The sequence below is a fragment of the Littorina saxatilis genome, linkage group LG8 (assembly GCF_037325665.1).
Source record: "Littorina saxatilis isolate snail1 linkage group LG8, US_GU_Lsax_2.0, whole genome shotgun sequence".
In the NCBI taxonomy this organism is placed as follows: Eukaryota; Metazoa; Mollusca; class Gastropoda; order Littorinimorpha; family Littorinidae; genus Littorina; species Littorina saxatilis.
Window position 1 is genome coordinate 15,421,347 of NC_090252.1, and position 24,957 is coordinate 15,446,303.

The 24,957-nt window shown below is 41.7% G+C and overlaps 2 long non-coding RNA genes across 2 annotated transcripts in view; one reads left to right on the forward strand and one right to left on the reverse strand.

Annotated features, from left to right (window-relative positions):
- LOC138972194 (uncharacterized) overlaps positions 1 to 13,901 on the reverse strand; it is a 34,334-nt gene extending 20,433 nt beyond the window's left edge. The window contains exons 1-2 of the long non-coding RNA XR_011457485.1: positions 13,696 to 13,901; positions 8,901 to 9,293 (exon numbers count right to left, since the gene is read on the reverse strand). This is a non-coding gene — a long non-coding RNA (uncharacterized lncRNA). The remainder of the gene's footprint in view (positions 1 to 8,900; positions 9,294 to 13,695) is intronic.
- A 687-nt stretch (positions 13,902 to 14,588) lies between these two features.
- LOC138972868 (uncharacterized) overlaps positions 14,589 to 24,957 on the forward strand; it is a 59,015-nt gene continuing 48,646 nt past the window's right edge. The window contains exons 1-2 of the long non-coding RNA XR_011457793.1: positions 14,589 to 14,786; positions 22,237 to 22,303. This is a non-coding gene — a long non-coding RNA (uncharacterized lncRNA). The remainder of the gene's footprint in view (positions 14,787 to 22,236; positions 22,304 to 24,957) is intronic.

Sequence of the window (24,957 nt, forward strand, 5' to 3'; positions counted from 1 at the left end):
CTTGGATACATACCACAACTTGGATACATACCCCAACTTGGACACATTACCACATCTTGGATACATACCACAACTTGGACACATACCACAACTTGGACACATTACCACAACTTGGACACATTACCACATCTTGGACACATACCACAACTTGGACACATACCACAACTTGGACACATACCACATCTTGGACACATTACCACATCTTGGACACATTACCACATCTTGAACACATACCACATCTTGGACACATACCACAACTTAGACACATTACGACATCTTGGACACATTCCATATCTTGGACACATTGCCACATTTCGGACACATACCACAACTTGGACACATTACCACATCTTGGACACATTACCACATCTTGGACACATTCCATATCTTGGACACATTACCACATCTCGGACACATACCACAACTTGGACACATTACCACATCTTGGACACATTCCATATCTTGGACACATTACCACATCTCGGACACATACCACAACTTGGACACATTACCACATCTTGGACACATTACCACATCTTGGACACATACCACAACTTGGACACATACCACATCTTGGACAGATTCCATATCTTGGACACATTACCACATATTGGACACATACCACAACTTGGACACATACCACATCTTGGACACATTCCATATCTTGGACACATTACCACATCTCGGACACATACCACCACTTGGACACATTACCACATCTTGGACACATTCCATATCTTGGACACATTACCACATCTTGGACACATTACCACATCTTGGACACATTACCACATCTGGGACACATACCACAACTTGGACACATTACCACATCTTAGACATATACCACAACTTGGACACATACCACAACTTGGACACATACCACATCTTAGACATATACCACAACTTACTTGTACTTGTACTTGTACTTGTACGACGATTTAGGTTAAAAACCTGTACGCCGATCCACAAAGGTAAGCTGCATACGCGGGGGGGGGGGCTAGTAGCAGCTTGGTGTGTAGACACTTGATGTGTCTTTCCAGTGTCTGTCCAGTCGTGCTTTAAAGCAGTTAACGCTATCAGCTGTCACAACGTTTTCGGGCAGGGTGTTCCAGTCTAAGACAACTCTGTCTGCGAAGAAGGCACTCCTTACTTTTGACTTGGCAAAGTTTTTAAACAGTTTAAGACTGTTTCCTCTCATGTCCCTTTCAGTGGGTGGGGGTTTGTGTAGATTGGGTTTCTGGGTAATGTATATACCTTTGAGGTATTTAAAAGTGTCAATCATATCACCCCTGCGCCGACGATGCTGGAGACAAGGAATTCCCAGGATCCTAAGCCTTTCTGAGTATGACAGTTCCTTCAGACTTCCAATCATCCTTGTTGCCCTTCTCTGGACATTCTCTAGGTCTTTGCAGAGCCCTTTAGCCTGTGGATTCCAGACTGAGTGACCATATTCTAGAATGGGCCTGACCAAGCTTTTGTACAGCTGTACGAAGGTTTCCTTGTCCAAGTTCTGAAAGGTTCTTCTAATTACTCCAAGTACTCTGTTTGCCTTTGATACTGATGTTGTAATGTGTTCCTTGAAAGACAGTTTGTCGTCAATGTGCACACCTAGATCTTTCTCTAGCGTCGTTTCAGATAGGTCATGCTGTACTCCATCTGCTGAGTTTGTCATGTGGTATTTTGCGTCCGATTTCTTTGGACCTATTTTCATGGTGTGACATTTCTGGGGGTGGAAGGACAAGAGCCATGTCTCTGACCATTCCTGGAGTCTGTCCAAGTCATCTTGGATTGAGTTTGTGAGTTCGGTTGAGTCACTTCTTGCGTAGAGCTTGGTGTCATCAGCGAAAAGCTTCACACTGTTGTTCACCACTCGTGGCAGGTCATTGATGTACATGACAAACAAAACTGGGCCCAGTACGCTGCCTTGTGGGATACCACTAGTAACTGGTGCTGGTGCTGAGTGAGAGCCGTTAACAACAACTTGCTGGTGCCTATTGCTTAGGAAGGCTTGGATCCAGTTCAGGAGTTTCCCCTGTAGTCCAATTGCTTTGAGCTTGGATAGTAGACGCCCGTGAGGAACCGTGTCAAATGCTTTTTTGAAATCCATATAAATGGCGTCAATGCAAGACCCATCCTCCATAGCTGAGGTCCAGTCGTCCAGTACTTCCAAGAGGTGAGTGACACAAGATCTTCCTTTGACGAAACCATGTTGCTCTCTGCTGATCAGGTCGTTTTCCTCAAGGTGCTGAGTTATGCTACTTCTCACTAGTTTCTCCATCACTTTACACAGGATGCACGTCAGGCTCACTGGTCTGTAGTTCCCTGGTTCTTGCTTGCTCCCTTTCTTAAAGATTGGTGAGACATTCGCTGTTCTCCAGTCTTCTGGTAGCACCCCTTCATCCATAGACAGAGTGAAGATTTTGCTAATAGGGTAAGCTAATACGTCTGCTAGCTGCTTCAGGATGAAAGGGCTGATGCCGTCTGGCCCAAGCGCTTTATTTGGGTTCAGTTTTTCCAGGAGGGTCTTCACTTTGCTCGTTATTACTGTAACTGATTCAAGGGGTTTCTCAAAGGCATAATCTGGGGCTTCTGGCATCTCTCCAGTTGTTTCTTCAGTGAAGACACTTTGAAAGAAGTCATTCAGGGTGTTAGCTTTCTCCACATTTGATGTGGCCAGAGTTCCATCTTTTCGTTTTAAGTCAGCGATTCCAGATCTGATAGTTGTTCTTGACTTCACGTATGACCAGAAGACCTTTGGGTTGTCCTTTGCTCTTTCAGCTACTTGCTTTTCCATTTGGCGTATTGCTTGCTTACATGCCCACTTGGCTTGGTTTCTAGCTCTGGTGTATCTAGCATGGGCTTCTTCTTGCTGTGCTTCTAACTGTTGATACTTTTCCTCGTCTTCTTTTTTCTTTGTTCTGAGGTAGGTTAGTTCCGCAGATTTGGCCTCTTGCACTGTGTGTCTCCATTTTCTGAACAGCTGGTGCTTAATTTTTACTTTTGCAAGTGTTTTGGTGTCCATCCAGACTCCCCCCTTACGCTTTCCTGGTGATCCTTTTGACTTAGGAACGAATTTGTCAGTTGCTTGGCTCAATAGACCCTTAAAGTGTGTCCAGGCTTCCTCAGTACGCATGTTTCTCAATTCGTCGTCCCAGTTAATCCGTCTCATTTCTTCTTTCATGATCTCATAGTTGCCCTTGTGAAACCTGTGGCGACTCGTTGCTGCATGCCCTACTGGTGAACGTGAGCCTGTGACAATGTAAGATGGTCACTTTTTCCAATTCCTGGTAGAGTTTCAATGTCTGTGACAAGTTCTTCTTCTGTGGTTAAAACCAGGTCAACGATGTTGCTTTTTTGTCCCTTCCTAATGCGTGTGGGTTCTTTCTGGTGTTGGATCAGGTATGAATCCTGTGTGGCCAGCCAAAAGTCCTTGGCAGGGTGGTTTGCACCCATGCTACATGAACCCTCAATCCAGTCTATTTCGGGGTGGTTAAAGTCTCCCAGCAGGATGATGTGAGGATATCTTGCCCGCAGTTGGTCTAGATTTCTGATCAGCATGGAGAGCTGTTGGCTATTCTCTGTTGTGCTGTTGGGACTCCTGTATATCAGACCAAACAAAATCTTTTCTTTGTCAATTTCACACTCCACAAACAGTGCCTCTTCAAATGAACCACAGTCAATTTCTGTACATATATTTGCCTTGATATCTTGATGAACTTGAAAGCAAAGTCCTCTGCCATTTTCTGATAAGTTGTGAAAAACAGCATAGTCTTCAAACACAATTTCGCATTCTTGAACATTATACCTACAATTTTTGGGCTTGACTTCTACAAATGCGAGAAAGGCTGGGCTATGTAACTGAATCAGAGCTCTGATTTCACTCCTCTTGTTCATCATACAATCTACATTGCTGTACAAGCATGTGCAAGAAGCGTGCGACGCAGAAGGTTTAAAACTATTTACAGTGTCTGTTAGCTTTACTCCAGTTGCTTTTCCCCTGCACTTGGCGGGTACTTGCCTATGTTGATCACTTTTCCATTTTTTCTTATCCAAACAGCCTTCTCGTCCCCCGATGCATCAGATTCAGATTTCTTTCCTTTCCATTCTTTGTAGAGAGCTTCTTCTTCTTCTCTTTCCTGGGGTGTTCTGTCTCTAGTCATAGCCACTTGTAGGCAGATACTGTCATCTTGTTTCTTGCCTTCTTTGTCTTCTGTTTCTGCTGCTGTTTTCTCTTTCTTTAACTTATGGAATGACTGGAGGACATCGTCTCTTTCAGATCTGTCTTTGAAGCTCACGCGAACTGGTCTATTTTTTTCTTCACTGTATTTTCCGAGTCTGCGTGCTTCCCTTGGTTTGTGGGTAGCTAGTTCATCTAGTAGCTTAGAGATCACATCGTTGTCCTTTGAGCCATGCTCCGGTAGTCTAAAAATGATCAGATTCTTTGATCTTTTCGATCTTTCTTCCAGTTCTGCTGTAGTTTTTCTTTCACTTTCTCTTAGCTCACTCATGATTCTTTCCTCATCCACAGAGCCTTCATGTTTTTTGCTGGATGTCTCAAACTCCTTGAGTTTGTCAGTGTTTTCTTCAACTTTTTCACTCAGTCCTTTCAAGGAGGTATGAACCTGGGAAACTTGGTGATCTACTTTCTGATCTAATCTAGCAATCTGTTGCTCTAACATCTCTTGCCTTTCTGTGAGCTGTGTAAGGTTGCACATTATGTTCTTTGCTACTCTGTTACATTTGCCACAGTACCAATGTAGGCAGTCAGACTGATCTTCTTTGACCATTTCTTGTATGAGTGAGTACATTGCCTCAGTGACATTCTCGCATGAAGTGTGGTGCCAAAGTTGACAGATGTCACATCTAACAGCTGCATCAGTTTTTTTAACTTCTTTGGTGCAGGTCCCGCATGCCTCTGTTTTCGTATCATTAGCTGCTTTCTCCGCTACCGGCGAACTCACACTCCCTTTCCCTTTAACTGAACTGTTGCTTCTTCTATTCATCTTGTAATCGTGCGTACACACAAGGGACTTGAAAGCAAAATCAGGGTACTCACAGTTCTTGCTGCAGGACTCAACAGGTATCCAATACTTACACAGAGAAAACTGAACACAGAGCCGAAGACTTAGAACTGTTGTAGGCCGCCATCCTGTTACACTTTAACACTATCGCTCACCGGTTCTCAAAAAAAGCCGTAAGTTTTTTTTCAATGAAAAGTTCTACACAAGGCACACTAATCACACAAATCTTGTTTCCTATCACAGGTTGAAACTATTCACCAAGGCTAAATGCATGTCATCATCAAACACCGTAGAAAACTAAGTTTAAGACTGAGAACTTAGATACATTCCACAACTTGGACACATTCCACATCTTGGACACATTCCACAACTTGGGATACATTCCACAACTTGGACCACAAGCGCGACTCTTGTTGCTACTAGCTTTTCACTGGGATAAAGAAATGAAAAAAGAAAGAAAAACATATCTAATGGATCCCTTGACTTTGGGGTAGCGCGACCCTGTTGCTGCTAGCTTTCCACTGGGAGGAAGCGATCCGAATTTCCCAGCGATGGGACAATAGGCTGAATAGAGAAATGATTTGTTTTGTTTTTTTACATTTTAAAAATCGCGGTTTTAGGTTCAACTAATTTGTAAAATATGTTATTGTTGATGTAAACTCAGAGGCAAAAGAAACGCAAATGCTGCAGTGAAGATGGGTTACCCATGAATTTTAATAATGTCGAATTAATTATTTCGGGTTAACAATAACAAGGAAACGAATTGACCGATACAAAAACCATACGGAAAAGTGTATTGGGATGAGAGCATGACGTGCCATGTTCCACTGAACACTGTTTGAAGACTGTTGAAAGTCAAAAGCGTGTTGCTCCTCCCTGGGCGTTGATGACTGTGGCGCACCTCCGGTACATGGAGAGGACGAGGTGATTAATTTGCTGCTGAGGGACCTGAGCCCACACCTGGGTCACGGCAGCACGCAGTTCTGCTGCTGTGCGGGGTCTCCGGGCAAGGGCATTAATCCTTCTTTGCATGATGTCCCAAAAGCGTTCGATTGGGTTGAGATCCGGAGATCGAGCAGGATGAGGCAGAATGTTCACGCTGTTGTGACGCAACCTGTCCTAGGTAGCACGTGCAGTATGGGGACGGGCATTGTCTTGCTGGAACAGGCAGTTCCGGTACCTCTGGACAAATGGAACCACATAGGGACGCAGGACTTGATTGATGTAGCGGTCTGCATTGACACCATTCCCACGACCTTGGCCGACGTTCTGAAAGACGACAGGTCCCACTCGCTAATTGACACCAATGGCGCCCCATATCATGACGCTGGCACCTTCCCATCGATCATGCTGCAGGATGTTATTGTTAGCAAACCTATGACGGCGTACTAGTGCCAAAACCTGGGGTTACTCATTATCACGTGATAATTACTAATTAACGCTGTCAGTTACTGTTTTCACTCGTTAGTCACTCATTTTCACGGGATAATTAGTGATTTTCACGGGAAAATGACTAATTTTTAGTTTTGGCATTAGCAATCCGTCAGAAAGTGAGCCAAAACTAAAACTTAGTAATTAACAGGTGAAAGTTAGTAATTTTCCCGGGAAAATGAGTAATTAACACGTGAAATGGTAATTATCGAGAGAAAATTACTAATTTTCCCTTGATAATTACAATTCTGAGGTTTTGGCACTAGTAAGCCCTATGACGGCTTACTAGTGCCAAAACCTGGGGTTACCCATTATCACGTGATAATTACTAATTAACGCTGGCAGTTACTGTTTTCACCTGTTAGTTACTCATTTTCACGGGAAAATTACTAATTTTTAGTTTTGGCACTAGCAATCCGTCAGGAAGTGAGCCAAAACTAAAAATTAGTAATTAACAGGTGAAAGTTAGTAATTATTCCGGGAAAATTAGTAATTTAATTTTCCCTGGAAAATTAGTAATAAACACGTGACAATGGTAATTACTAATTTTCCCTTGATAATTACAATTCTGAGGTTTTGGCACTAGTAAGCCGTCATACAAACCGCTGTCCAGGTCTTCGCCAGATCCGGACACGCCCATCGCCAGGTTCCAAGCAAAAGCGCTTCTCGTCCGAAAAAAGAACCGTCCGCCAGTCCCGATGGCGCCAGTGGGCCCAGGCTAGACGATCCAGGCGATGCTGAGCTGTCAAGACAGGACGTCGAGCAAGACGCCGATTTACCAGGTTCTGCCCATCAAGGCGTCGGCTAGAGTTCTGGCACTGACGGGTTGTCCATGCACCCCAAATGTGTTACGGGCTGTGTTGACGGCAGTTTCGAATGCATCTCGCTGGTGTTGATGGACAAGATGGCGATCTTGTCGGGCTGTTGTTACCCGGGGTCTGCCACGTCCTGGTAAGTCGCAGGTACTGTTAGTGGCATGAAAACGTTGCTCTAGGTGATAAACCGTGGTGACATTTACTCCAAATGCCCTAGCAACTTGCTGAACTGATAGTGTGGCATCAAGTCTCCCGATCGCCTGTTGGCGCTGATCTGGTGATAGTCTCGGCATCGCGTCTGTGTCGCAGAAATGAATGTTGTAACAGTTTTGTGAGTTCGGTACAGCTTGTCTGAACACTCTGAACACGAAAAGCTGCTTTTCCACATTGTGCATGTGCTGAAAGTGGTCCCCATGACGGTTTGGGATCCCCGTCAACAAGACCTCACGTGTGACCCAGATAACGGCAAACACGGTTCTGACAAGATAAGACCGCTAAAACAACACGTGCAGAACATGCTAGTATCATTATTTTCTTTTTATTTCAAGTCCATAAAGGTTTAATTAACGCATCCTTTATTTGCGTTTCTTTTGCCTCCGAGTTTAGTTTCGCTGGTTTTTTCAACAATGGTGTTGTTGTTATTGTTATTGTTGATGTAGTTTCGCTGGTTTCTCAACAATAGTGTTGTTGTTGTTGTTGTTGTTGTTGTTGTTGTTGTTGTTGTTGTTGTTGTTGTTGTTGTTTCTTTGTTTTTGGGTCCAGCCGATTCATTTTCACAGCCCATTCCTGCTTGAGCCTTGAGTCGGATGGAAACAAATGAAAACTCAAGCCCGAGTCCTTTTTTTGCAACTCCGAACATACGGCAGCAGCACACTCTCTCGGCATGATGTCGGGAGTACGCGCGCATCCACGGCTGCAGCAAAGACGCAGACCGAGCGTCGCTACTATCGCTTCCGATGCCTGCATGTGACGTCACAGCCAACGGCTTGCCGCCGCGGGGATTTTTAAGTCTCGCGTAGCAGACGAATTTGGCCGCTTTTTGAGCATGCATTTTGTGTAAAATTAGACTGGTGCAACACAAAACCTGTAATTTACTGTTCGGTTTTTGCATCTTTATATGCTTACCTATATCATTAAATCAACCCCAACTGAGCTGACCTTAAAAAGAGCCTGTTATGGTCCTTTAAACCCATGCATAAAGTGCGTATATCGTTTGTAGTATTCTTTATTTTTTTCAATATTGACGTATGTAGGCATGTAGCCGTACGTAATATCGACTTTGAAACCGCAAAATATTTAAGTCGTATGTTGAAAAAAATAGTCCACCTGCAAACTCTGAATATGCAGATAACTTCTTACTTATTCCAGTTGAAATCTGCGAATAAGCGCAAAACATGTCAGCTCGAGGCTCGGTATCCATGGATTATGCTCGGGTAACCATGGATTATGCAGCATATTCACAGAGACAAAGAGGCAGCTAGGTCATGGGATACACATAAATACACACACACACACACACACACACACACACTAATACACAAACACACACACACACACACACACACACAAACACACACACACACACATACTATTATAAGGTAACACTATTATAAGGACACACTCTTATACATACCTTCAACAGAAGAATCACACGAGGAGTCCTCACTCATCATCAAAGGATTATTGAATCCAGCAGGACTGTCAAAGCACACTTTCTGACATGTCCACGAACCTTCGGATTTGAATCTATCTGCCTTGAACTTGTGCATGAATATGAAGTAAGTATCGTTCTGTTCACACCAACAGGAAGAGGTCTGCTCAGATTGACCACCTTCAGGTAGGCAGTTTGCATATTCATTGTCAAGAACGGAGCACTGGTTTACATCGTCTTTTTTAAAAACTGTGATGTTCTGTTGCCTAACACACTTCGTATCAATGCTTGCCTTGCTTACTTCACATCTCAAAGTAACGTCAATGCCAGATATCCACTTGTCATCGCAGCGTAGGAATCCATCTTGTCCTGAAACTGAAACGGCGAAGAAAATAACATTGTCATAACGCAGTCCAGTGCAAAGGACGCGCAGAGGGGGAAGAGGAGGAGAGAGAATAAGAGAGAGAAACGAGTGGTGGTTAATTTGATAACGTTGTTGCAGTAAACTTCGCTCAATAAACTTATGATTAAAATTTCAAATTAAGATAACCACAAACATCACACACACACACACACACACACACACACACACACATACACACACACACATACACACACACACACACACACACACACACACACACACACACACACACACACACACACACGCCTCTTCTCTTTATCTCGATCTCCATCTTGCACGCGCTCTCTTTTTGTCTGTTTATTACAGTCGAACCCACTTATATAAGCATCGCTTACAACAAACATCGCTTACAAGAAATGACTTTTCTGTTCCCTGTCAAATACATTCTTTCTTCCATTTAAAATTCTCCGGATAAGAATAGCTTTGTTTTAAGAAAGGAGTTTTATTTCCCTTGTTTCTCGGATATAGAAACGGTCAACTCAGTTTAGATTTACAGTTTTTACAATACTCGCACCGTATGTGATCCAGACTAACTGAAAGGGCAAGACAGGCACCTGAATCGAAATTTGGTGTGTTCAAATTGCTCCTTTTTTGGCTGTTAAATGACTGTACATAATGATTGCAACATTTGAACTTTACGCAAAAGTTCGGTTCATGTGCCTGTTAGTGTTTACTTTTTCAGTCGCAGTCGCCATGGCGAACCCGCACGGCGCAATTCTCTTTCTCTTAAGGGAGAAATCATAGTTGCTTTTGAAAGTCAACCAGCAAAGAAAAAGGGAACCATTGCCAAAGACTTTCATGATAACCCAACCACTCTTAGCATTCTTCTGAGGTACAAAAACAGTATACTTTTGACAGTAGTTCTGCGGGCGTTTTGACACTTGGGTGGACAGGTCAAGTGAGATCTACTTTTTTGTCCGACTGATGAGCATTTCGGGGGTATTGGCTGACCAGTTATTAACGATTTGATAACCATCTGCACCTTTTATCAATTAGCAATGAACAGTATGAGTTACAGTTTAAGTTATGGTTAATGTACACATAAGCATACAGTTTCATTTTCACATTCAGTTAATTATTGGTAGCAAAACATGCACCTGACATTTCTATGCTTCCAAAACATGAACACCACCAAGCAGCTGAGCGACGTCCCCTGATGTCAAACACTTTGTCACTACACGATGGTTCGCTTATTTGCAAATAACAAGTTGGCATGTTATTTCTCGTAATGTATATATCTGCATTCATCTGGGAGGTTGGTGCTATGATTACATGGTAAGAATGTTTTGAAGCCTTCGCGTGTTCTATTTACATCGTTGTTTTCCTGAAAAAAATCGAAAACCGTTAATTTCAGCACTGAACTGAAGCTGTCGTCTGCCACATGTACGTAGGACAGTAAATCGAATCAGTCGACTTCCAAAATTCATGCCGCATGGTCTAGCTCGAAATCTGTCGGAAAGAACAATTCTGCTTTTGGCCGCGGAGAATGTTAGTATAAATCATAATTTGGTAATGTGGAGACGATATGCTACATGTCACTAACACAGCAGATGAGAAGAATCTTCTTAAATCAAAGGAAAGGACACACTGCATAATATATGAATATATGCTCTCATGGATTGTTAGCGCACTCCACAGTTTTAAGCACATTACCATTAGCCAATCAACTGTTTCACATCAGTCATGTTACATCAGATCTAACTGACAATTATTATTATCATTTACTCACCGCTGAAGTCGCCCGGTATGTTTCTTTTGTTGTGCTTTTTTTTTTTATCAAAACCTTTGCAAGATGCAGCTACACCTAAATCGGCGTAAGCTTCGTTTTGGATGCGAGAAATTTGTATTGACTGTAACAACTATACTTTGCTGAAGACTACAGTTTGAAAACGGTACATGGCTACACACGATAACGAAAACATATAGGCTTACCCCTCACTTTTAAGGTTTAGTGCGTCTTTGGACCCCCTCCTAGAATTTCTTGTGCATGTTTTCGGCTTCTAGTGCGTATAGAAGGCAGGCGCGCACATTTTGGAGAGCCCTGAATATTATCAGCAATTGTTTGCACAGAAAAAAAAACCCGATGCTACTTTGGACAAACTTATTTGAAAGTATTTTCGATTTACTTGCGGTTTATTTTACTCAAATACTATTAAACCCAAACGCAAATAATGTTGACTGTTGGCGAACCATTGCACATTTAGGAACTAAAAATATACTCAATTGTGAGGGGTACCATGACAAAAAGCGCTTTATTTCAGCAAGCACCTTGTGGATCACTTCGAAACTTGCAGGATTTTATGACTACATACAAGATCTACTTCAAGTGAAATGTTTGGTTATTACAGGTTTCTACACAAATGTTTTTCAATATTCCAGAAACTTGTTTTTAATACTTGTCATGGGTTTGGTGAATGACACCCCAAAACATTAATGACTTCGCATGCATATAGTAACATGATTGAGACAAACACTGACAATGTTTGTGTAATTGTGTATGACCACCGGCGAAGATTTGCTTATCATGTAAACACGCTACGGTCACGCATCAATGGGCATTGCTCTAGCTTAGCAGTAATACACAAAAAGGCAATCGTTTTTACAGAATTGCAAATTGACACTATTGGTCATACTGCAATGAAACTTTGATAGTACCGTAAATTACCTTGTAAGTGCCCAGTATCCAGCAAACACCCAACCCCTACTTGGGGTCAATACTGTGTACAGGGTGGTTGACAAAAAGAGCCCTATTTTCTTGTTGGTAGCATTTTTGACTGCGAAGAGAGATTTAGAAAATGTGTTCACTAAATAATAGAGAATGATGGGAGATTATGTCTTGCAAATTTGGTAGACGTTGGTCTGTCCTTAGTAGTTGATAATATAATATAATGATAATAATAATGCCAGCTTAAATAGCGCGAACCAAAGTAAACTATGCTCTCCGCGCTTTACATATTAACTATGAATAAAACCATATTCACATACATGTACATTCTAACAGAATAACGTAACTTACAGCAACACATTATCCACTTATGCTCTATCCAGGCTCCTCTTCCCTGGTAATATACTCATTTCACGACGCACTGACTTCCCCTGGCCACCCTACTCCCCTGACCTCAACCCACCCGACTACTTTCTGTGAGGGTGCCTCAATGACAGGATATATGGCAACAATCCCTAGACCCTGGGAACTCTGTAGGACGACATCAGAAGGTTAACCAGGCGAATACCAGCTAACATCTGACATGATTGAACGGGCCATGGGCAATTAAAGCGTTCTTGTTGCAGCAGTTCTTTAACGAAGAGGAGCCTAGTTAGAGCATATTATCAACTACGAAGGACACACCAGTTTCTAACAAATTTGCAAGACATACTTTCCCATCATTGTGCAAATGTTTGGTGAACACATTTTCTAAATTTCTATTCGCAGTCAAAAATTAGATTAAAAAGAAAATAGGGCGCATTTTTGGACCCCCCTGCATGGGGCGGGGGGGGGGGGGGTGTGGATGGGTTGGTGGGCGTTTACAAGGCACAGCAGCCCACCAACAGATCCACATCCACACACCCACCCCCCCCCCCCCTATACACCATACTTTTGTAGTTTACGGCATTCCTTTGTATTCTTTCTGTATACATGCAAAGTCATAATTATTATTTTTGAATTTAAGACCACAAACGTATGATGAGTTTGAAAGCATTTTCCGGAATATTGCATAACATCCAAACAAAACTTGGTAACGATATTTTTTTAACTTGATGAACGACTCGTATGCAGGCATTAAAAACAGTTTTGAAGCAATCCAACGAGTCTTTCGAGCAAGGGTTAAATGTTAATAAAAAGCAGATCACTGCTTACTCTTCCATCCTCGTTAGATAAAGGATTTTCTTTGTCATTGTCAATTGTCATTGACATTGGCTCTCTCTCTCTCTCTCTCTCTCTCTCTCTCTCTCTCTCTCTCTCTCTCTCTCTCTCTCTCTCTCTCTCTCTCTCTCTCTCTCTCTCTGTAATGTTTTATTTAGCTGGTAATTTAGTGAATGATTGATCTATCAGTTGAATTGTTCATTCATTGCTTTTTCATTCATTTGTTAATCATTTATTGATACCCTGACACATTATCTTTATTTGTACCTTTCTGTCTAATGTGCTTGTGTGTGTGTGTGTGTGTGTTTGTGTGCGCGCGCGCTTGTTTGTGTGTGTGTGCGCGCATGTTTGCGTTTATGTAAATTACCGTGATGTCTACTTGTTTAAACAAAGTTTCGTTTCTAAGCATTATACATATTCCTGAGTGGAAGAACATTGTGTCAACAGCAACAGAAAATGAAAAAAAAAAAGTGAACGATGTTGCTTACCTTGCTTCATTGGACCCAGAAATATGCCCAGAGCAATGTACAAAATCAGAGATCTCCATGACCACATTTTAACTGGTTGACAGCTTTCGGAGTCACAACATGCAAACTGTACACTAACCATTTAGAGGTTGCAAGCGCAGGCTACGAGACTCGAGAAAATGTGTGAGCATTGCGGTCTAAACTTGGTCTCATCAGCGACGCAGCTAGTGAGCGAGCGAGCGAGCCTGCCAGCTCGTCAGCCGCTACCGACCCGGCCCTCAACCAGAACAGGTACACAATCTACGATAGCTGGCAGTACCGATCATGTTCATTCATACTGAGACGCACTCGATGAGATATCACGGCAGATTACGGAAATTGGCATGTGAAAAATGTTACGTGTGTGTGTGTGTGTGTGTGTGTGTGTGTGTGTGTGTGTGTGTGTGTGTGTGTGTGTGTGTGTGTGTCCTAGAGTAAGGAAAAGAAAAATACAAGAATACAAAGGAGCAAGGGATCGGAAAGATAAAGGGTAAGCGATTGAGCGAGCCAAAAAGAGAGAGAGGAAGATAGAGAAAGAGAGAGGGTACAACCGACAAACTTGAAATAAATAGCAATGTTAGTGTAGCCTATTCCTGTTCCGGCTGTCAGCCAGACAGCACATCTCTGTCTTTTTGACTGTCTGTGTGTCTGTCTGTGGGTCTGTCTCGGTCTCGGTCTTTCTCTTTAACTCTCGCTGCGCGCGCGGGTGTGCGTGTTTGTGTGTGTGTATGTGCGTGTGTGTTGACGCAAAAGTTCTATCTTTCCAAACCCGGAATATTCAATGATTTGCACTAAGGCCGTCAAACAGGAATACCAGTTTCAGCACGGCCGACTGTACCCATTCAGGAGCCTTTTGGCGAGATCCCGTTTATTTTTAACAAAGCTACAACTACGCTGAACTTTCAGTCTAAAAGGACACCTCGAGCTGATCGTTTATTTGTTGGTCGTGTTTGTTCATGAAAAGTGGTAAAGGCAAAAGTGTTTTTATGTTTCTTAAATGATGCATCGTAAATAATGTGTGCTTTCTACAAAAGGAAAAAGTGTTGATCGGTAACAAGAAAACGATACCCTAGGTAAGTTAAAATCTCTTTCCCTCTCTCTCTCTCTCTCTCTCTCTCTCTCTCTCTCTCTCTATCTCTCTCTCTCTCTCTCTCTCTCTCTCTCTCTCTCTCTCTCTCTCTCTCTCTCTCTCTCTCTCTCTCTCTCTCTCTCTCTCTCTCTTAGGATGCTTAGTTTAATCGGTTTTTTTTGTTTTTTTGACATTCACCGTGTGTATAATTGTCTTAATCACATGTGATAATATGTTTGCCCTTTCACATCAAGTCACATTTGACATTGTTTTCTCAAATAGACCGGGAATTGAGACGAGGTTTTGGTGTGTGTGTGTGTGTTTGTGTGTGTGTGTGTGTGTGTGTGTGTGTGTGTGTGTGTGTGTGTGTTTGTGTGTGTATGTGCGTGCGTGTGTGTGTTTGTGTGTGTGTGTGTGTGTATGTGCGTGTGTGTGTGTGTGTTTGTGTGTGTTTGTGTGTGTATGTGTGTGTGTGTGCGAAGAGCAATTAAAGGAAAACCATCCGGCAGATGTTAGATTTTGACCAAAGAGATGTCAAGATATACATAGTCTGCTTTGGTCTTTTACGGGAGGAAAGACTGAAACGGACAATGTGCAATACTGTAAGTAATGTACCAGCAATTAAAACACAAAAACAACCCAAAAACGTCATTCTTAAAACATTGACCGTAGTGATGATATAAACCTAAACATATTTTAAGTTATTGAGACATCACAGTGCGCTAAGACCTTTATAGAGCAAATCGAGAAAAAGAATTATTGAACGAAGTGCGAAGCGCTGAGTTCAATAATTATTTTCAAGATTTGCTCCATAAATCTCTTAGCACACTGTGATTAGCAAACGGGAAATGTTAGGGTCAAGCATCATTCTTAAATTTAGTTAAGTTTTGACTAAATGTTTTAACGTACAGAGGGGAATCGCGACGAGGGTCGTGGTGTATGTGTGTGTGTGTATGTGCGTGCGTGCGTGTGTGTGTGTAGGGCGATTCAGACTAAACTACTGGACCGATCTTTATGAAATTTGACATGAGAGTTCCTGGGTATGATATCCCTATACGTTTTTTTCATTTTTTTGATAAATGTCTTTGATGACGTCATATCCGGCTTTTCGTGAAAGTTGAGGCGGCACTGTCACGCCCTCATTTTTCAACCAAATTGGTTGAAATTTTGGTCAAGTAATCTTCGACGAAGCCCGGACTTTGGTATTGCATTTCAGCGTGGTGGCTTAAAAATTAATTAATGACTTTGGTCATTAAAAATCTGAAAATTGTAAAAAAAAATTGTTTTTTATCAAACGATCCAAATTTACGTTTATCTTATTCTCCATCATTTTCTGATTCCAAAAACATATAAATATGTTATATTTGGATTAAAAACAAGCTCTGAAAATTAAATATATAAAAATTATTATCAAAATTAAGTTTTCCAAATCAAATTAAAAACACTTTCATCTTATTCCTTGTCGGTTCCTGATTCCAAAAACATATAGATATGATATGTTTGGATTAAAAACACGCTCAGGAAGTTAAAACAAAGAGAGGTACAGAAAAGCGTGCTATCCTTCTCAGCGCAAATGCTACCCCGCTCTTCTTGTCAATTTCACTGCCTATGCCGTGAGCGGTGGACTGACGATGCTACGAGTATACGGTCTTGCTGCGTTGCATTGCGTTCAGTTTCATTCTGTGAGTTCGACAGCTACTTGACTAAATGTTGTATTTTCGCCTTACGCGACTTGTTTGGTAATATGGAGACGATAAGCTACATGCCACTAACACAGCGACTGAGAAGAATCTTCGCAAGTCGAAAGAAGAGGCACAGATTTACTGTGGCACAGGCGCATGAAATCTGTCAGAAAAAAAACCACTTCTGCTTTTAGCCGCGGTTTTTAGTTTGTTTGTTTGCTTAACGCCCAGCCGACCACGAAGGGCCATATCAGGGCGGTGCTGCTTTGACATTTAACGTGCGCCACACACAAGACAGAAGTCGCAGCACAGGCTTCATGTCTCACCCAGTCACATTATTCTATTGCCAATTTTAAAGTCTTAGGTATGACACGGCCGGGGTTCGAACCCACGACCTCCCGATCACGGGGCGGACGCCTTACCCACGACCTCCCGATCACGGGGCGGACGCCTTACCACTAGGCCAACCGTGCCGGTTTTAGCCGCGGGAAATTTAGGGTCAAGCATCATTTGGTAATGTGGAGATGATAAGCTACATGTCACTAACACTAATCAAAAGAAGGGGCACAGCCTCGCTTTGGAAAAGGGCGGAAGAATACGCTTTCTTGAAAAAAGTTAGAGTGCGCCAACAGTTTTAAGCGCATTGCCATTAGCAATCAACTGTTTCACATCAGTCATGTAACACCAGTTCTTACTGACAATTCAAATTCTTGAAACATCGCAGTGAGCTAAGAGATTCATAGAGCAAACCGAGAAGTCTTAAATTGAGGGGTCTTTACACGGGGGTTGCGCTGTACCAAACTGATCTTATTTTCTTGTTTTGATTTATTTTCAATGCGCGGGCCACGCGTCGGGTATGTGTGACCCCCCCCTTAAGTTATGCTCGCGCATTGAAAATTAATCAAAAATGGAAAATAAGATCAGAGTGTTGTTGTGCGCCCAACTTTTGTCGCTGTTTGGTACAGTGCAACCCCCGTGAAACGACCCCTCGATTTAACACTTCCTCCCTTTTAAGACCTTTGTTTTTAAGATTTTCTGTTCAAATCCTCTGTAGGTGTACTCCTATTTTAAGACTCTCTCCTTTTTAAGACCCGTTTTTCTCAGATTTGTTCAGATCGTAAAAGGGGGTTCCACTGTAGAAGCTAGCGAGTTGACAAGGAATACACAGCGTGTGCTCCGTGTGTGTCTGGCGTTGGTCTAGCGCGCTCTGCGTGTGTCTGGCGTCCTTCTGGCGTGTACATTCATGCGTCGAGCTCCGCGCACATTTTTGTGCATGCTCAAAAATCCCAACGCACACAGCGAATGACAACGAATGCATAGCGTTGGTCCAGCGCGCTCTACGAACGAGTAACGAATATTGACGCACACCCAGCGAACGACAAGGCACTGGCCAACATTACGATTTTATTAGTGCGCTGGCCGTGCGTGGTATATGTGTGACTCCCCCCAAACAAACATACCAAGCACTTCGAACACAATCTAGTCAAGTTAGAAAAGAAAATGCGTGCTTTATTAGTGAACAACCGATTTCGGGACGCGTGGCCCGCCCATTGAAAATTAATCAAAAATGGAAAATAAGATCAGTGCGTCGTTGTGCGCCCAACTTTTGTCGCGGTTTGGTCACATATACGCGACGCACGGCCCGCGCATTGAACATTAATTAGAAATGCAAAATAAGATCAGCGCGTTGTTGTGCGACCAACTTTTATCGCTGTTTGGTACAGTGCGACCCCCGTGTAAAGACCCTCAATTTAAGACTTCGTCTCTTTTAAGACCTTTGTTTTTAAGATTTCCAGACATGATATTGTTGGGCAGGAGCGCCACACAGTGCTAAAATGGACGCCAACTTTCACTTTGACGATCGCTGTCCAGATTGTCTGGCACTATTTTTCAAAAGTTATCTTTCTTACATTTTAACAAGTCGCGTAAGGCGAAAATACAATATTTAGTCAAGTAGCTGCCCTTTTTCAGCAAGACCGTATACTCGTAGCATCGTCAGTCCACCGCTCATGGCAAAGGCAGTGAAATTGACAAGAAGAGCGGGGTAGTAGTTGCGCTAAGAAGGATAGCACGCTTTTCTGTACCTCTCTTTGTTTTAACTTTCTGAGCGTGTTTTTAATCCAAACATATCATATCTATATGTTTTTGGAATCAGGAACCGACAAGGAATAAGATGAAAGTGTTTTTAAATTGATTTCGAAAAAAAAATTTTGATAATAATTTTTATATATTTAATTTTCAGAGCTTGTTTTTAATCCGAATATAACATATTTATATGTTTTTGGAATCAGCAAATGATGGAGAATAAGATAAACGTAAATTTGGATCGTTTTATAAATTTTTATTTTTTTTTTACAATTTTCCGATTTTTAATGACCAAAGTCATAAATTAATTTTTAAGCCACCACGCTGAAATGCAATACCGAACCCCGGGCTTCGTCGAAGATTACTTGACCAAAATTTCAACCAATTTGGTTGAAAAATGAGGGCGTGACAGTGCCGCCTCAACTTTCACGAAAAGCCGGATATGACGTCATCAAAGACATTTATCAAAAAAATGAAAAAAACGTTCGGGGATTTCATACCCAGGAACTCTCATGTCAAATTTCATAAAGATCGGTCCAGTAGTTTAGTCTGAATCGCTCTACACACACACACAGACACACACACAGACACACGCACATACACCATACCCTCGTTTCGATTCCCCCTCGATGTTAAAATATTTAGTCAAAACTTGACTAAATATAAAAACAACAGACACGGGGACAAAGACACACGCACACACGGACAGACGCGCGGACACACATACACACGCCGTCCCGCCCGCCTGAAGGCACAACCACAACTCACACACACGTAGGCACACAGTCCACACACAAACACACACACACACACGCACACACACCAAGAAGCTGGGCATTCACACACACACACACACACACACACGCACACACACACATACACACACAGTCACACACACACCAAGAGGCTAAGCATTCACACACACACACACACACACACACACCAAGAGGCTAAGCATTCACACACACACACACACACACACACACACACACATACTCACATACACACACACACACACCAAGAGGCTGGGCATTCACACACACACACACAAGAGGCTGGGCATTCACAAAGACAGACAGACAGACACACACACACACTGACACACACACAAACACACACACACACACACACATACACACACACACACACACACACACACACACACACACACACACACACACACATACACACACACACACACACACACACACACACTCTTATCCGCTAGTGCCTACGTGTGTGTGTGTGTGTGTGTGTGTGTGTGTGTGTGTGTCAGTGTGGGTGTGGGTGTGTGTGTGTGTGTGTTGGTGTGCATGTTTGTGCGAGTGTTTGTGTGTGTGTGTGTGTGTGTGTGTGTGTGTGTGTGTGCGGATGCGTGCGTGAATCTCTTTGTGTGTTTGTTGCATGTCTCAAACGCTTTGGCCAATAATTCTTATTAAATGGCGTTGTTGAGAAATAAATTTCCTCCAAAAATGTCTTTACCTTGTTGAAAAATATGCATTTTGTTCGATTTTTGTAGCGTGTTGAAGAGACACGTTTGCCTGCATTCACGACTCGCTTGACCGCTACCCTGATTTACCTTATCTGGTTCATATATTACGACAATTTGAAAATGACGAAAAATCACTTGCAACAGTGGGCGCGAATGAGTTGCGTTTCTTTCGCCGGGTAGTGTACATGCAAAATTCAGGAGGCCTACAACTGAATGAAGTTCTCGGAGAGTAGCCTTCTGTTGATGCAACAATATGTTAATCTCTGCAGCACATTTCCTCAGGTTTTTTCCAAAGGGAGTTTGACTTCTTTCAACATTGTGTCGATTTCAAAACCGACAAAAAACATAGTAGTTTCTGGTGCAAAAGGTTTTTTTCGGTGCCATGCGCAGGCCGATGTCTTGACACATGTTCGAATATAAGAAAGCTGGCGAATACCAACTTCTTTTGCCACTGACGCAAGGAGGAAGTCATCTAAATTTGAACCAGGTTGATGCTGAGTTTAGTCCTGACTACCCATTCAGTGATTCAAAGAGTTGAGCAACCCATGGGCAACGATAAATCAACATAAAACGGTCTATCGCAATGAAAAACAAAACAAATGTTGTACATCTGGGCGAAGGGGCATGGCCCGAAAATCATGTTTACCATCCGCAGAAGGACACAAAGCCACAACCGTATCGATGGCATCAGTTATACTAGTATATTCCACAGATGTCCAAGCTTGATCAATTTGATCATTGACAGACGACCCTTCTGGATACGAGAGATGATGAATCATTCTGTGAGATCCTTTTATTTTCTTCTAAACTAAACCTATTGAGGAGCATTGACATTAATCAAAAGGTGGGGACCTGAATGGTGCGGCAATACGACCAGCAGCACTTTCTTTTCGATTTGGTTCGGAAACTAAATCAGGAAACCGCGCCAAAGGAAACAAAATAAACCCAACAGGTGGGTTTTTTTTAGGTCGAGCTCAGAAGTGGCGGCGACCGTCAGTGAAAACCAAATTGCAGTTCCACAACAGGGGTTGGAGTCATTTCGGAAGCAAGAGTCACCAACCGTACCACAACAAGGAAAACTAGACCAAGTGAGTTCCCTAGATGATTTGAAACAAGTGCAAACTACACTGCAGTCTGAGGTTGTGGCCTTCAAAGGTAGACGGTTTTAGAGAATTGCACTCGGTGTGACAAATATTTACCTCAGATCCAGAAATTGTGCAACTAGTTCAAGGAGCACGCGAGGAATTATTCCATGATGCAAAAATTACCTCCTTGAAGAAAGATGGTTCCTATCGAATGATTCTGAATCTCAAATCGTTGAATCAAGATGGCATCATGTGGTCTATTACCACTTCAAAATGGACACGCTCCCATCAGCTCTCAATCTCATCACGCCCGGTTGTTATCTCGCATCATGATTGGGGCAAAAACATGCATACTTCTCTGTGCCTATTGCGGAAGAATTGAGGCAACACATTGCTGGGCTTTCAAGTTATCCGGGAGGACAGTTATGGACGTTTAATTGCATGGCCCAAGGTCTCAGTCTAGCACCGAGAAAATACACAAAGCTGTTAAAACCATTTTTTTCTCTCTCGATTACGCCAACAAGGACACTCTACCTCTTTTCCGAATGATTTCCTGTTCGTTTCCGATTCACACAAAAAAGAATGCATTCAAAATGTTAAATATTCTGTACAGTACCCGGCGAAAGAAACGCAACTCATTCGCGCCCACTGTGCAAGTGATTTTTCGTCATTTTCAAATTGTTGTAAAAAATGAACCGGATAAGGTACACCAAAAAGGAAGACAGATTCGTGGAGGATATTTTACTGGCTGTACGATTAGTGATATTATTTAGTCGTTTTTATTTTTACCTTTTCATAAACTTTGTTATACAAAGAACAAATGTTTATTTTGAATGTTTTATGTATGTTATTATTACGGACACAAACGCTCAGCAATGCAATTTCTCTTTTAGAGATTAATAAAGTTATTGTATTGCATTGTATTGTATTGAGTATTGTAGGGGTTAATCGAGTCGTGATTGCAGGCGAACATGTCACTTCGGCACGCTACAACTTTTGGAAAAATGCAGATTTATCAACAAGGTAAAGACAGCGTGTGTTTGTGTGTGTGTAATTTATCAAACCATATATTTCTGATTTTGAGGTGGAATGTGTACTTTTTGTGGGCAGAACATGATTGGCCGTATGGGATGCGCTCTTGGGATTCTCTTAGTTGCAGTTCAACCTTTGGTAGACGGTATGTATATTTTTTTGCGACAACCTTATTCAGCGTTGATTACTTGGCCATTGTACAAAAGTAACGTTTTCCTACCAATGCCACAGTTGTGTGCAGCCACATAATCCCTTATGGATAATAAACTCGACCAAAACGTGTCCTTTAATTCAAACTTTCTATGTTATGCAAGGTACGAATGTTGGCTGTCGGGCGCTCTTTCGGGATCAACAATTTCTTTAACAGGAGTCACGTGACCGACTTCTAAATAAGAACATCCCAATAAATCGACTTGACAAAAATCGAGGAAAAAATTCAGAATAGGCATAACTTGCAAACTTTGACATACGAGGAGACAGTCAAACTAATCATGTATCCAGAACATTGTTTTTATTATTCGCTATATTGCGTATATACCTTGTGATATACCGTTCCTTCGGATGCAGGTCTGATCTAATAAACGGTCCAAAACGATAGTTTGTTGCGTCAATTTGGAGGTGTATCATGATACACAGCTTGTTTTACAGCAACCATGCGGATTGCTTTAAAACTATCTTGCCTTTATACGAAAACGTACTTGGAGCAGAATGTCAGATCTTTGCAAGTATTTACACAGATATTATGCAGTATTTTGCAAAAGGTTACAAACTAAAGATTTCGTATGCATACAGCAACATGGTTTGTACAAATACTGCCAAAGTTTCATTTGAGTACGATTACTGGCGGAAATGTGCTAATCATGTGAACACGTGATACAACATGGAACGTGCAGGCTGTTTTCTAGAGACAGCGGTTATTGCCAAGTGCCTTTCAAAACACTGCGATCATTAATGAGCGAGCATCGCCGTAGCGCAGCTATCATCCACAACATGTTTACTAACTAGTAAACTAACAATAGTGGTCACACTTAATCAAAGCTTTGGCAGTATTGGTATGAATCATTCTGTATGAAGTCTATGCTCAAGCCTGTGATAAATTTTAAAACATTATCCGGAATATTGCATAACATCTTAACGAATATCTGTAACGGTACATACATTAATTTGATCTACATCTTGTAGACATACGATCCTGACTGTTTCAAAGCAGTCCACTAAGTCATTACTTTTAATACAGCGCTTTTTGTCATGAGACAAAATAGACACCTGCATCATCAGGTATAACATAAAACAAGAAATACGCGATATAGTAAAGCCAAACAACCTATTCTGAATAGATAATTGGTTTGTCTGCAGATGAATAATTGATACAGATTCTATCTAAGTTTCATTTGCTTGCAGCCGCTGGCGATAATTTGCTAGTCATGCAAAAACAAGTCGCGTAAGGCGAAATTACTACTTTAGTCAAGCTGTGGAACTTACAGAATGAAACTGAACGTACTGCATTGTTTCACCAAGACAAAACAGCTTTGTCAATAGCCGCGAGAAGGAAATCGCCCACTTTTCGCGTGCAAAACGAAGTGAAAATGACAAGCCAAAATAGCGTGGTAGCGTATTGCGCTAAGTAGGAAAGCGCGCTTTTCTGTATTCTTTTTAACTTTCTGAGCTTGTTTTGAATACAACATACCATATCTATATGTTTTTAGAATTAAAAAAATGGTAAAGAATAAGATAACATCATTATTTTTTGGATCGATTTCCTAAAATTTGACCGTAATACTAATTAACCTATTTTCGTTAATTTTGATCACATTTTAAGAGTAAACATAACATATGTATATATTTTTAGATTCAGAATTTGATGAAGAATACGATGCAATCTTTTTGAGAAGTATTTAATCCCAAAGGTTATCCTGAAGATTAAGTGAACGGCCTTAACTGGCATGTACAGTTTTGATGAAATGACACGGAGAATAATGCTTTAGGTTGGGTTTGAAATCTGTTGCAATAATTTGTTGGCCAAGTTTAGAAGTAAACCAAATCAATTGTCTACCCTGCACTTTCCAGCTGGAAACGAACGTTGCCGTCGTTGATACACATCAAGGTTGTCACTCTCTTAGTCACCTGGCTGGCTATAGTGGGAGGGTTACTTTGGGTGGTCACATTAGATATTATGTTTTTTGGAAAGTTCGTTTTATTTGCAGCCACAGTTCGGAAAACGACAAATGGCTAAACCCAACCACCTAAGAATGAGAAGCGTTTTCGTAACATAACCCATATTCTGCAAAAATGCGGCCATGACGCAGGGGGCAGGTTACAAAAAAACGTCATGTACCGCTTGACTGCATACGGATATAAGCAAATTATACCTTAAACGAAAGCTAAAGATTGTTGCCATCAGACAGCAAATAAAATGCCTAATTCGTATACACAGTTTTATTTTTAACAACATCTGTATAACATGCGGACAACAAAACAGGAAATGCCATTTTCTCAATCGATATGTATAGATAGCCTGGTTAAACCCGCAATCAGATACATCTTGAAAATTGTTCATTCTCACAGCTAGAATTATTTAACATCAACAATTGTTAATTTACCGAGGAAAACAACAGTCATATCCATAGCATAATGGATGATCTTGAATCCACTCCAAAAACCGAACCGGGTCGAAGTAAAAAAGAGTTTACACATACACAGACTTGAAAAAAAGGATAATTTGGTTCAATCTGTAAGATTTTTACCCATAACATAAAATATCAGACCGTTATAAAAGGAAAGTGATCATTGTAAAAGGAT